A 13452-nucleotide genomic window follows, 5' to 3' on the forward strand; every position below is an offset into this window, starting at 1 on the left:
GCTTTACTGAGATATAACATTGTGTACGTTTAGGTTCATAATGTGATGATTTAATATACATGTATATAGTGAAATGATTACCACAATAATGTTGGTTAACACAACCGTCACCTCATGCAGTTACCATTTCTATTAACACATATATGTGGAATCTAGAAAAACGGTATAGATGAACTTATTTGCAAAGCAGAAATAGAGACACATATAGAGAACAAACGAATGGTTACCAAGGGGGGAGGGATGGATTGGGAGATTGGGACTGCCATATATACACTACTATGTATAAAATAGATAACTAATGAGAACCAACTGTATAGCACAGGGAACTCTACACAATGCTCTGTGGTGACCTAAATGGGAAGGAAATCCAAAAAAGAGGGAATATATGTATATGTGTAACTGATTGACTTTGCTGTACAGCAGAAACTAACACAACATTGTAAAGCAACTATATTCCAATGTAACAACAAAAAAAGATTTACTCTTTTGGCAACTTTCAAGTATATAATTCAGTATTGTTAATTATAGTCACCATGCTGTGCATTAGATTCCCCAGAACTTACCCATCTTATAACCGGAAGTTTGTACCCTTTGACCACCATCATCCATTCCTGGTACCCTGGTGACCACCAATCTGCTCTCTGTTCCATAAGTTCAGTTTTTCTAGTTTCCATATATGAGATCAGACAGCACAATTGACGGTTGAACAGTATAGGAGTTAGGGGTGCTGACTCTCCTTACAATTGAAAACCTGCATATAACTCATAGCTGGCCCTCTGCATATGTGGTTCCTCCATATTCACAGTTCCAAATCTGCAGATTCAACCAACCTCCGATTGTGTAGTACCATAGTATTTACTATTGGAAAAAAATCTGATTATAAGTGGACCCATGCCGTTCAAACCCATGTTGTTCAAGGGTCAACTGTATTTGTTTTTCTCTGTCTGACATTTCACTTAGCATAATACCCTCAAGTTTTATCCATGTTGTTGTAAATGGCAGAATTTCCTTCTTTTTTATGGCTGAATTATATTCTATTTATATATATACATATATGTGTGTGTATATATATATATATATATATAAAACAAAAGAAGAACAGGGAATTCCCTGGCGGTCCAATGGTTAGGACTCTGTGCTTCTACTGTAGGGGCCACGGGTTTGATCCCTGGTTGGGGAACTAAGATCCCAAAAAAGAAGAGCTGAGTGTTTTGCCCACCATCCAATTTTACAAAGATTAACCCACTGTAGTCGCTGACTGACAGTGCACCCTGTGCTTCAGACAGAGAAATTAAGGCGATGACAGGATGAAGCAATCTGTGCTTCAGACAGAGGAAATTAAAGGCGATAAGAGGATGCTCTGTGCTTTGGACAAGCAGGCCCCTTAGATAGTAAGATGTATCTCAGGAAGAATTTTAATGAACCCAGCTTCTTGCATCTTCCCATACATAGAAAAGCACTAAAATCATTAACTTGTGATATCTGTTCTTTGTGACTAGTGGCAAGCGTTTACAAAGATGTATGCTTGACTGCGTGTATTCCCCAGCAAAAAAAAAAAAAAAAAAAAGAGTCATATATAAACTAAGCTTCTACCACCTCTTCAGAGCAGTTTCTCAGAACCCTCTTCAGATCTCCCAGGCTATAGTTAGTCCTCAGCAAGTTTAACTCACAACTCTTGCATTGTGCATTTTTCTTTCAGTCGACAACATACCACACACACACGCACACACACACACCCCCCACATTTTCTTTACCCATTCATCCATTGATGGATGGGAACTTAGGTTGTTTCCATATCTTGGCTACAGTGAATAATGCTGCAATGAACACATGGGTTCACATATGAGAGAGTGACTTTATTTCCTTTAGATATAATACCCAGAAATGGGACTGCTGATCATATGGTAACTCTATTTTGAATTTTTTTAGGAACCTCCATACTGTTCTCCATAGTGGCTGCGCCAATTTCCATTCCCACCAACAGTGCACAGGCTTCCCTTTTCCCCACATCCTTGCCAACACTTGTTGTCTCTTGTCTTTTTGAGAATAGCCATTCTCACAGGTGTGAGGTGATATCTCACTGTGGTTTTGATTTACATTTCCCTGATAATTAGTGATACTGAGCACATTTTCATCTACCTGTTGGCCATTTGTATATCTTCTTTGGAAAAATAGCCCTCAACAATTTTTGACATTACTTACATAATTTATATGAAACCAAAATGTTATTTTATTTTATTTTATTTATTTATTTTTGGTTGTGTTGGGTCTTCGTTGCTGCGCGCAGGCTTTCTCTAGCTGCGGCGAGTGAGGGGCTACTCTTCATAGTGGTGTGCGGGCTTCTCATTGCGGTGGCTTCTCTTGTTGTGGAGCACGGGCTCTAGGCACACTGGGCCTTCAGTAGTTGTGGCACATGGGATCAGTAGTTGTGGCTCAAGGGCTTAGCTGCTCCACAGCATGTGGGATCTTCCCAGCCCAGGGATCCAACCCATGTCCCCTGCATTGGCAGGCAGATTCTTAACCACTGTACCACCAGGGAAGTCCCCAAACCAAAATGTTTTCATTTTAACTTTAATTAAACTTCATAAAATATTTTCATGGAAATAAAAGCATTTGCCATTCGAGCATAAAATGTCCAGTTTATGCCAAGGTAAAGAATCAGTATTGTAGAGTATATGATATATCTATATGAATATATATATGTATACACATTTAAAATTAGTCTTTTTTTTTTTTTTTGGCCATGTGGCATGTGGGATCTTAGTTCCCCAACCAGGGACTGAACCTGCACCACCTGCAGTGGAAGCGCAGAGTCTTAACCACTGGACCACCAGGGAAGTCCCCTAAAATTAGTTTTAATTGTTTAGTATTGCAACATATTCTTCTCCACCCTGTGCAACTGTTGGCTGAAACCTTACTAATTCACACCAGAACGATGAATTGGAATACAAAGAAAGGAAAACAAGTAAACTCAGTCCTACCTGGAGAAGATATTTTGTTATGCAAAAATGTATTCAAGCTATCAGAGAAGGATTTGACATGTTAATTTTTCCTTTCTCTTACTTAAGCACTTCTCCCACTCAGAACTTCTCCAGACTCCCAGCCAGTGTTGATCATTCACACTGGCAGCAGAGCCACCCACAAACCTTCATTGTGTTTTGACACAGTCACCTTTGGTTTGGAGGATGCAGGGAAAGTGATGCAGAGAAGCTTTTCTCTGGGTCCTGAACAACGTTTGTGATATGCAGGGCCCAGGGCAAGGATTCCTCTCGTCTGGATCTGTGACTGGTACAGTAATAAGTGTAGGGCAAAAAGAAATACACAGTCACATAAGTTTGGCAAATGCTAAGTTAAAGCACAGTTAAGCCATCTTTACTGTGGGGATTCTTAGAGCCTCTAATACGTTAGAGAATCTAATAAATGGGGGACAAATCTAACAAAATTTTTAATCTTCAAAAGGGGACAAAGTATGTAGCTCATGTCAAATGAATTCACCCTCAGGATCCTTTATTCTTGGAACATCTTATAGGATGGGTGCTCCAGGGAGCAGAGGTTGGGAGATGCTGTTGTACCTCAGTGCACAAGATTTCCTCTCCACAAAGTGGTGGGAAGGGGAGGAAAACGGCCTGCAGGGCAGTGCAGTGTTTGAGAAGAGACTCTTTCCTCCACTTACCTCTTCAAAGCCAAGTCAGGGATTCCCCAAGGGAATCACTCGTAGAATTTGGGAAAGTCTGTGAGATGGGGAGGCTGAGGTTTCCATTTGTGACTGTGTTCTTGCTTAGTCACTTGACTTGCTGACCTTTCCCTGGGATACCAGAGCAAGGGAAAAGAGCACTGGAGAAGACAGACGAGGGGCCAGGCCCACATCCCGTACTTCCCAGAAGCCAAACATATGGAAGAGAGATCCCACAGAACTCCAAGGGCCTGTCAACTGAAAAAAAGCACAACCTAAAAGTTGAGAATTATGTTTTATTTGGGGCATTACTGAGGATTTAAGACCAGGATGCAACCTCTCAGCTCTGAGGGACTATTCCAAAGAGGTAAGGGAGGAGCCAGGATCTATAGGAATTTTTGCAAAAACAAAACAAAACAAAACAAATCAGGTAATCAAGCATCAAAAGATTATTGCTAATTAAAGAACAACCAGATATCTCAAGTTAATGAATTTAACGCTTTTCTGTGTACAGGAAGGTTTAAGAGACTGGGCTTAATGAAATCATTACTTTGATATGCACCTTAACTACCAAGGGCCAGGATCCTGTTTTTCTCCATCCTGAATCCCCTCAGGGTGCACCGCTGTGAGTGGCTGCAGTGGCTGATGGCTTGATGGCCACAACATCCTTTGTTTTCTGATATGGCAGATGATATTCTTTGTTTATAGTCACACAGGTTGCCATGGAGAACAGATGATATAGGGAGCCTTAGTCTTTCAGGGGCCACCACAAGGGGGAATGACATTTTACAGATATCCTAGGAATGCAACACAATACCACTAGCTGGGGAATCATGGAGAAGATGCGGCCAAGTCTCCTAATGGCACCAGTGCTAACCCCTCACCATTGTTCACACCACACCAATAGACAATGAGCTAAGAGAGGCTTGTAACATGGAGGACCCCAGGTTTCTATCCTCCTCCTGCCCTGGAGAGAGAAGAAGTCACCAGGAAGAGGTGGGGGTTGAACAGATCTGTCCTGCTACCAACACTTTACAACATGACTCTATACTTTAGTCAGGATGGTGAAGTGGAGAGGGAGCTTTAAGCCACATTTGCAATTGATACATTAAAGTCAACTGGACTGAATCTTAAAAAAAAAAAATGAAAAGGTAACTGAATTTAGGGAATTAGTATGAGAGGTTAAGAGAGCCCTCTCCACAGTAGGAAAAAGATTTCTCCAGAGAAGAAAAAAATAAATAAAACTATTTCATAGTGGTGGTTAAAAACAGGTTTTGGAGCCAGACTACTACCTGCACTGACTTGTTGGTTCCTCTTATTAGCTGAATGACCTTTGACATGTTACTTAATTTCTCTGGGACTCAGTTACCTCATCTGTAAAATGGGGATGATGAGAGTATCTATTTCACAAGGTTATTCTGAGGATTAATCAAGTTGCTATTTGTAGAGCACTTAAGAACATACATGGCACAGAGTAAACTTTTTATAAATGGTTGTTAAGAATAAAATAAGTTGGATTTCCATCATACTCAATAGTGAAAGGCTGAAAGCATTTCCTCTAAGATTAGGAACAAGACAAGGATGCCTACTCTTGCCACTTTTATTCAACATAGTTTTGGAAGTCCTAGCCACATCAATCAGAGAAGAAAAAGAAATAAAAGGAATCCAAATTGGAAAAGAAGTACAACTGTCACTGTTTGCAGATGACATGATGCTATACATAGAAAAATCCTAAAGACACTACCAGACAACTACTAGAACTCATCAGTAAAGTTGCTGGATACAAAATTAATATACAGAAATCTGTTGCATTTGTACACTAACAATGAAATATCAGAAAGAGAAATTAAGGAAACAACCCCATTTACCATCACATCAAAAAGAATTAAATACCTAGGAAGAAACCCACCTAAGGAGGCAAAAGACCTGTATTCTGAAAGCTATAAGATGCTGATGAAAGAAACTGAAGAAGACGTGGATGGAAAGATGTACCATGCTCTTGGATTGGAAGAATCAATATTGTTAAAAATGACCATACTACTCAAGGCAATCCACAGATTCAATGCAATCCCTATCTAGTTACCAATAGCATTTTTCACAGAACTAGAACAAAAAAATTTTTAAATTTGTATGGAAACACGAAAGACCCTGAATTGCCACAACAATCTTGAGAAAGAAGAACGGAGCTGGAGGAATCATGCTCTCTGACTTCAGACTATACTACAAAGCTACAGTAATCACAACAGTATGGTACTGGCACAAAAACTGACATATAGATCAATGGAACAGAGTAGAAGCCCAGAAATAAACCCTCGCAGTTATGATCAATTAATCTATGGCAAAGGAGGCAAGAATATACAATGGAGAAGAGACAGTCTCTTCAATAAGTGATGTTGGGAAAACTGGACAGCCACATGTAAAAGAATGAAATTAGAACATTCTTTAACACCATACACAAAAATAAACTCAAAATGGATTAAAGATCTAAAGGTAAGACTGGCTACTATAAAACTCCTAGAGGAAAACATAGGCAGAACACTCTTTGACATAAATCACAGCAATATTTTTTTGGATCCGTCTCTTAGAGTAATGGAAATAAACACAAAAATAAACAAATGGGACCTAATTAAACTTAAAAGCTATTGCATAGCAAAGGAAACCATAAACAAAATGAAAAGACAACATACAGACTGGGAGAAAATATTTGCAAATGATGCTACTGACTAGGGATTAATTTCTAAAATATACAAATAGCTCATACAGCTTAATATCAAAAAAACAAACAATCCAGTCAAAAAATGGGCAGAAGACCTAAATAAACATGTCTCCAAAGAAGATATACAGTGGCCAACAGGCACATGAAAAGATGCTCAATATCACTAATTATTAAAGAAATGCAAATCAAAACTACAGTGAGATATCACCTCACACCAGTCAGAATGGCCATCATTAAAACTTCTACACATAATAAATGCTGGAGAGGGTGTGGAGAAAAAGGAACCCTCCTACACTTTTGGTGGGAATGTAAATTGGTGCAGCCACTATGGAGAACAGTATGGAGGTTCCTTAAAAAATTAAAAATAGAGTTATCATATGATCCTGCAATCCCACTCCTGGGCATATATCTGGAGAAAACTCTTAATACAAAAAGATACATGCACCCCAACCTTCGTAGCAGTACTATTTACAATAGCCAAGATACAGAAGCAACCTAAATGTCCATTAACAGATGAATGGATAAAGAAGACGTGGTATACACACACACACACACACACACACACACACACACACACACACAATGGAATACTAGTCAGCCATAAAAAAGAATGAAACAATGCCATTTGCAGCAGCATGGATGGACCTAGAGATAATCATATCAAGTGAAGTAAGTCAGACAGAGAAAGACAATTATCATATCACTTCTATGTGGAATCTAAAAAAAATGATACAAATAAACAAAACAGAAAATGACTCACAGACATAGAAAACAAATTTATGACTATCAAAGAGGATAGTGGGGCGGGGGAGATAAATCTCAGAGTTTGGGATTAACATATACACACTACTATACATAAAATAGGTAAGCAACAAGGACCTACTGTATAGCAGAGAGAACTATACTCAATATCTTGTAATAAACTATAATGGAAAAGAATCTGAAAAAGAATATATATATATATATATATATATATATATATATAAACTGAATCACTTTGCTGTACACTTGAAACTAACACAACATTGTAAATTAACTATACTTCAATTAAAAAAAATAAGAGGTGGATTTCTCAATAGACTGGCTATACTCAAATGACTACTGGGCTAGGCAAGAAATGTAAGTGGTTGAAACAAACTATGTACAAGATAAGGAGTGGTGAGGACTGTGGCAAACTGGGGAGCCCCTTATAAAAGGGACAGTCATGCTAAGCTTCAGCTGATTGTTACCATACTGGAACGAGGCCCAACCTTAATTAGAAATATTCCTGAAAGACATTACTGGAGAAAAATGCCCTCACCTACCACAACTTCAAGTGGTCCATTTCACTGATAATTCATTCAACATGAAATAACTAGAGGTGAGAATCTATACTTATCTCTTGGCAGAGGTTTATGAGTTGGCCAGTTGGCCAGGGACTTGGAAAGAACAATATTGGAGTGAAAAGGAGATCTAGGGAAGAGATATGAAGATGGACCTCCTTGAAAGGGCACAGAGTGTAAGGATATTTATGTCCCATGTGGGTGCTCACCAAAGGGCATCTACCATAAAAGAATTAAGTAGATAAGAAGACGTGATCTGAGGAGGTCAGCAAGCCTCTTTTCCCAGCTACCTTAGCGCTTGCTGAATGCTCTGTATTCAAAGTGGCCATGATGGCAGCAATGGGCCCAACACGTAGACCTCCTCCTCATCAGGATGATGTAGCTGAATGTCTAACCTGCCAACAGCACAGGCCAATGATGATACCATAATATGAAGTAGGCAGTAATTGGTTCTCATTGGAATAATCACTTATGGATATGGATTACCTTTTCTATCTGCAGTGCTTCTGATAGTACCACCCTCCCTGGACTTATGGAATGCTTTATTCACCAGGAAAGTATTTCATACATCACTTCTGACCAAACAACTCATGTCACAGCGAAAGGAGAACCACAACAAGCTCATGCTCATGTAATTCACTGGCTTTACCATGTGCCCCAACACTCAGAAACAGCTGGCCTGAGAGAACAGTAGCATGGCCTACTGAAGACAGCTACAGTGTAAGTTGGAAGACAATAACTCTGAAAGGTTGGGGTATATCCTACAAAATATGTTTCTTTTCTTCTTGTACCAGTGATCAAGATATGTGCTAATTTTTCCATAGCCAGGATATTCAGGTTTAGAAATCAAGGGGTAGAAATGGGAATGTTTCTAATAACCCACTCACAAAATTTTTGCTTCCAAATATGATAGGTTTCTGCTAGCTTAGAGGTCTTAGTTTCTAATAGAAGAATATTTCCACTAGGGATCATAGTTGATTAACATCCTTGAGTTATAAGTTGAGACTACCATTGGCCAATTTGGACTTTAATATGCCACTCAATTAACAGGCAAAGAAGGGGGTCATTGTATTGGCTGGGGTGATCCCAATCATATTAGGGAATTGAGTTGCTAAGACACTCAGTGGATTCTCTTAAGGCATCTCTTAGTGCTCCCACGTCCAGTAGAAAGAAAGTTAATAGTAAACTAAATAGTAAACTAAATGAAGACCACTGGGGGTCAGATAGTTCAGGAATGAAGGTTTGGGTTACCCCAAAGAATCTGTATCTGCCAAGAGACTGGCTGAGGATAAAGGGGACTAAAATGTATAGTGAGACAAGAAGCTGGATACAACAACTACAGCTTGAGTACCAGTTACAGAAATGGGGTGCATCAGCATGTATATTTTTCCTTGCACCCTCTCTCTCTCTCTCTCTCTCTCTCTCTATATATATATATATATATATATACACACACACACACACACACACACATGCATATATATATATCTGTATATGTATTATTTCTTCCTCCCCATTTTCCCCTGGTCAATTTCATATAAGGCTTAATATTAGTCTTTGTGTTCCAAATGGTTCACATGGGATTCTGACTGAATTAGAAGAGAAACTAGCCTCACCCAGAGATGGAAATAGGAACTGTTAGGTTTTTGTATATTGCTTATTTGGGAAGAGAGTGACGGCTGTATTGCTTTTTTGGGAAGAGTGTGATAGCTTTGTTGTACAAAAAATGGTAGCATCCTGTTAGGTGGAAGCATGGAGTTTTTATTCTTGTCTTACATTCCTGTCTTCTGGCATTGTCTTTCTAGAGATGATCAGAACCCTGCCTGGGTTTATTCCCCAATATAGGTGACTTGCCTGTGTGCTAATAGTATTCTTTATCTTTAGAGTTGAGAAACTTCTCCAGGCTATGTCTCAGTTTTGATGATACTGTACCATATTTTCCTCCACAACTTTGTTGTCTTCAGTTGACTAAATTTGAAGATATAGTTATTTCTTCATTTCAGGGGTGTTTTCATCGTTCTAATTTTGGACACTTTTTTTCTTTAACATTTGTTTATTCTTTATTTAAGAGTATCATTTACCTATGTCTTCCATATCCATCATTTTACCTCTAATTGTTTTATTTCTTTGCCTTTTCCCTTTCTGTGAGACATTTTTTTGTGTAATTCATTATCTTCCTTGATTTTTATTCTCATATATGAACTAGTTATATACAGACATTTTTTTCCTTTTGTTCTCTATTTCTTTCCTTTTCTCTGAAATCTCCCTGTTATTCTTCTTAGTCTATTGTATTATCTTTTAATCTTTTCTTTCATACATTTCATGTTCTCTAAATTTAAGGGCATGAAATATTTATTGCTTGGTATTTCCTTCTTTTTTCTAGGGTGCACTTACTGACAGAATGGACTTTTCCCTGGTTAAAAGATCTGCCATCATTTATCTGGTAGCTTCAGTCTATTCTTTTTTATCTTATTTTATTTTATTTTATTTTATTTTATTTTATATTGGAGCATAGTTGATTGACAATGTTGTGTTAGTTTCAGGTGTACAGCAAAATGATTCAGTTATACATATACATATATCCATTCTTTTTCAAATTCTTTTCCCATTTAGGTTACTACAGAATATTGAGCAGTGTTCCCTGTGCTATACAGTAGGTCCTTGTTGGTTATCTATTTTATTTTATAATATTTTATTTTATTTTTTAATTAATTTTTTATTGGAGTATAGTTGATTTACAATATTGTGTTAGTTTCTGCTGTACAGCAAAGTGAGTCAGTTATACATATACATATATCCACTTTTTTAGATTCTATTCCCATATAGGTCATTACAGAGTATTGCAGTCTATTCTTTGTGAATGTCCTTCTAAAGGCCTTAGATGTGATTATACTTGTTCTTAAATTCATTCTCATGAAGAAGTTACCTAGGTACTTGTATTTAGTTAGGGTTCTCCAAAGAAACAGAACCAATAGTGTGTGTGTGTGTGTGTGTGTGTGTGTGTATCTGATGGGGTAGGCTGGCAGGCTGGAGACTCAGGGAAGAGTTACAATTTGAGTCCAAAGGCAGTCTGCTGGCAGAATTTCCTGTTTCTCAGGGGAGGTCAGTCCTTGTTCTATAAGGCTTTCAACTGATTGAATGAGGTCCATCCACATTATGAGTGGTAATCTGCTTTACTCAAAGTCCACCAGTTTAAATGTTAATCTCATTCAAAATACACCTTCATGGAAACATTCAGAATAATGTTTGACTAAATATTTGAACACTGTGGCCCAGCCAAGTTGACACAAAATTAACCATGACAGTACTATACCAATATTTTCTGAATGGGTGGTGTCAAGAAAACAAATGGGTAAACAGAAATGCAGAAATTATCTTCAGACATGTAAAATAGATTTCATCAGCCAACCATACTTTAGAGAAGCCCAAAGTTTCTGAGGTAAACAACTATCCTCTTTAATAAGGGCTAAACCAGAATGCAGTATTTCATTCATTCAAGGAGAAAGCAAGGAAAATTAGAGGTGATGAATGAATAACTGTACCCCCAGCTTTGGGAAGACCAAAATTTCTTCCAGGCTATCAAAGAAAGAAGGTAATTTGCATCAGCTAGTGATGAAAAGAAAGCATCACTATCTCTCACACAGACCACACCATATGCCCCAGGTACTATCTGTGTTCATTTCCCCCCTTTCCCAACTTCCCTTTGGTTAAGGGCTCCCTCCCTTTGGGGCCCAGTTCTGTTCATATCCTGCATCAAAACTCCCCTCTAGGATTTAGACTCCTCTCAAAGGCTATAGCATTTGGTATCTGTACTAGGCATTTTATTTATTATTTATCTTACATATCCATCCTTTTCCTGACGCACAAGACTGCAAGTTTCTCAAGGACCCATGTCTTATTTCTGGAGTCCAGCACACAGCGTGGGCAGTTAAGGAGCTGATAACATCTATTAAGAATGACACTATGGGGCTTCCCTGGTGGCGCAGTGGTTGAGAGTCTGCCTGCCAATGCAGGAGACATGGGTTCGAGCCCTGGCCTGGGAAGATCCCACATGCCGCGGAGCAACTGGGCCCGTGGGCCACAACTACTGAGCCTGCGCGTCCTGAGCCTGCGCGTCCTGAGCCTGCGCGTCCTGAGCCTGCGCGTCTGGAGCCTGTGCTCCGCAACAAGAGAGGCCGCGACAGTGAGAGGCCTGCGCACCGCGATGAAGAGTGGCCCCCGCTTGCCGCAACTAGAGAAAGCCCTCGCACAGCAACGAAGACCCAACACAGCCAAAAATAAATAAATAAATAAATAATTAAAAAAAAAAAAAAAAAAAAAGAATGACACTATGGACTTTTTCTTAACATTGTATTTACATGGTACTGTAAAAGTGTAATATCTTTATATAAAATTTCAGGGTTAAATGGTGACTTGAGTAAAGGCAACCTACTTCTATCTCAATCCCAATGGAAATGAACAAGGGAATAAAAAAACTAAAAAATGTCCTATTTCTTTCCTATAGAAGAGGGCAGTCGCATGACAGAAAATTAATTTCTGGAAGTCACAGTGAGCTGGAACATGATCAAGAAGAATGCCAAGTATTAATTTATAATTCCCCTCCCAAGAAGGCAGTTGAACTTGTGGATTTTTAAATCTAAGAATTCCTAGTAAAAAAAAAAAAAAAAAAAAAGAATTCCTAGTTTTTGGGTTTTTTTACGACGGGAGGGAACACTGAGAGTGGGCAATAGGACAGATAGGCAACACTCAACTCAGTATCTTCTTGTCTATAAATATCAGTGGCATTTGAGGGCCTGGTTCATGGCACAGAATCTTTACCAGACATAGAGAAAAAACTATGTAGATACCTTGGCCCACAGCCCTGGCTTCCTCCCTTTTCTCTTTGAGAGGCTTGATCACTGAACTGTAACAAGTTCTTTACCTTAAGATAAAGGCAGAATGCCATCAGCACCTGAGTCATGCATGGAGTGATCTAAGAAGAATGTTGGGGGCAAACACAAGGCATGGATGACACTCTTAGCATTCAAATCTGATTAAATGAACGAGCACATAAAGAAGAACTATTCCGTGACTTGAAAGGAAGCTTGCCAAGTTCTCATGAGTCAGAAGAGCACGTGTTCACAGGAGAAATTTTATTTTGGGTTCTCAAAATTCAAGAGAACTTCAAGGTATCCCTGGATGATGGTGGCCACCTAAATTTATATCTTTCCATGCTTCCTCCAAAAACTGTACAGATTGACAAGAAAAACAAGTGAAACCACCACTAACCTGTGCCTTTGGCATACTAGAAGACAGAGAACACTACACACTTCAAATTCATTTAATACATGTAACTTTAGCTCTAAGACTAAAACAAAAGTGGGGGGCAAGAGTGGAAGAATAATATGTCTTGGGGATGATAGAATAAGTTCATGGATTGTTGTATGGGCAACAGGTGGGAGTTACTGGATACTTTTCATAACTGGCAAACCCAATATATAAAAATATATAAAATAAAATATATATTTATTATAAAATAAAAAAATGTAAAAATATATATTAAAAATAAAAAGTAAGGTTATTGTAAAAGGTCTAAATATAAGGGTAACAACTAAACAAATATTCTGTGACTTGGCAAACCTCTCTAAATATCAAAAGAAAATTTAAAAATTAGAACAAAGAAAATACATCCAATAGAGAAAGAAATACAATAAAGATACATGTATAGTAATTATAACATAAAATAATAAGGTAGAATTGAG

The 13452-nt window shown here is 38.3% G+C and overlaps 1 long non-coding RNA gene across 1 annotated transcript; it reads right to left on the bottom strand.

Moving 5' to 3' along the window:
• Positions 1-4309: 4309 nt before the first annotated feature.
• On the bottom strand, positions 4310-12356 carry LOC309654620. The gene is made up of 2 exons (XR_014260348.1): positions 12048-12356; positions 4310-11680 (listed from the first exon to the last, which is right to left on the bottom strand). It is a non-coding gene; the product is annotated as an uncharacterized lncRNA (long non-coding RNA).
• Between the last annotated feature and the right edge of the window lie 1096 nt (positions 12357-13452).

Source organism: Balaenoptera physalus (genome assembly GCF_965194825.1).
Source record: "Balaenoptera physalus genome assembly, chromosome: 2".
NCBI lineage: Eukaryota > Metazoa > Chordata > Mammalia > Artiodactyla > Balaenopteridae > Balaenoptera > Balaenoptera physalus.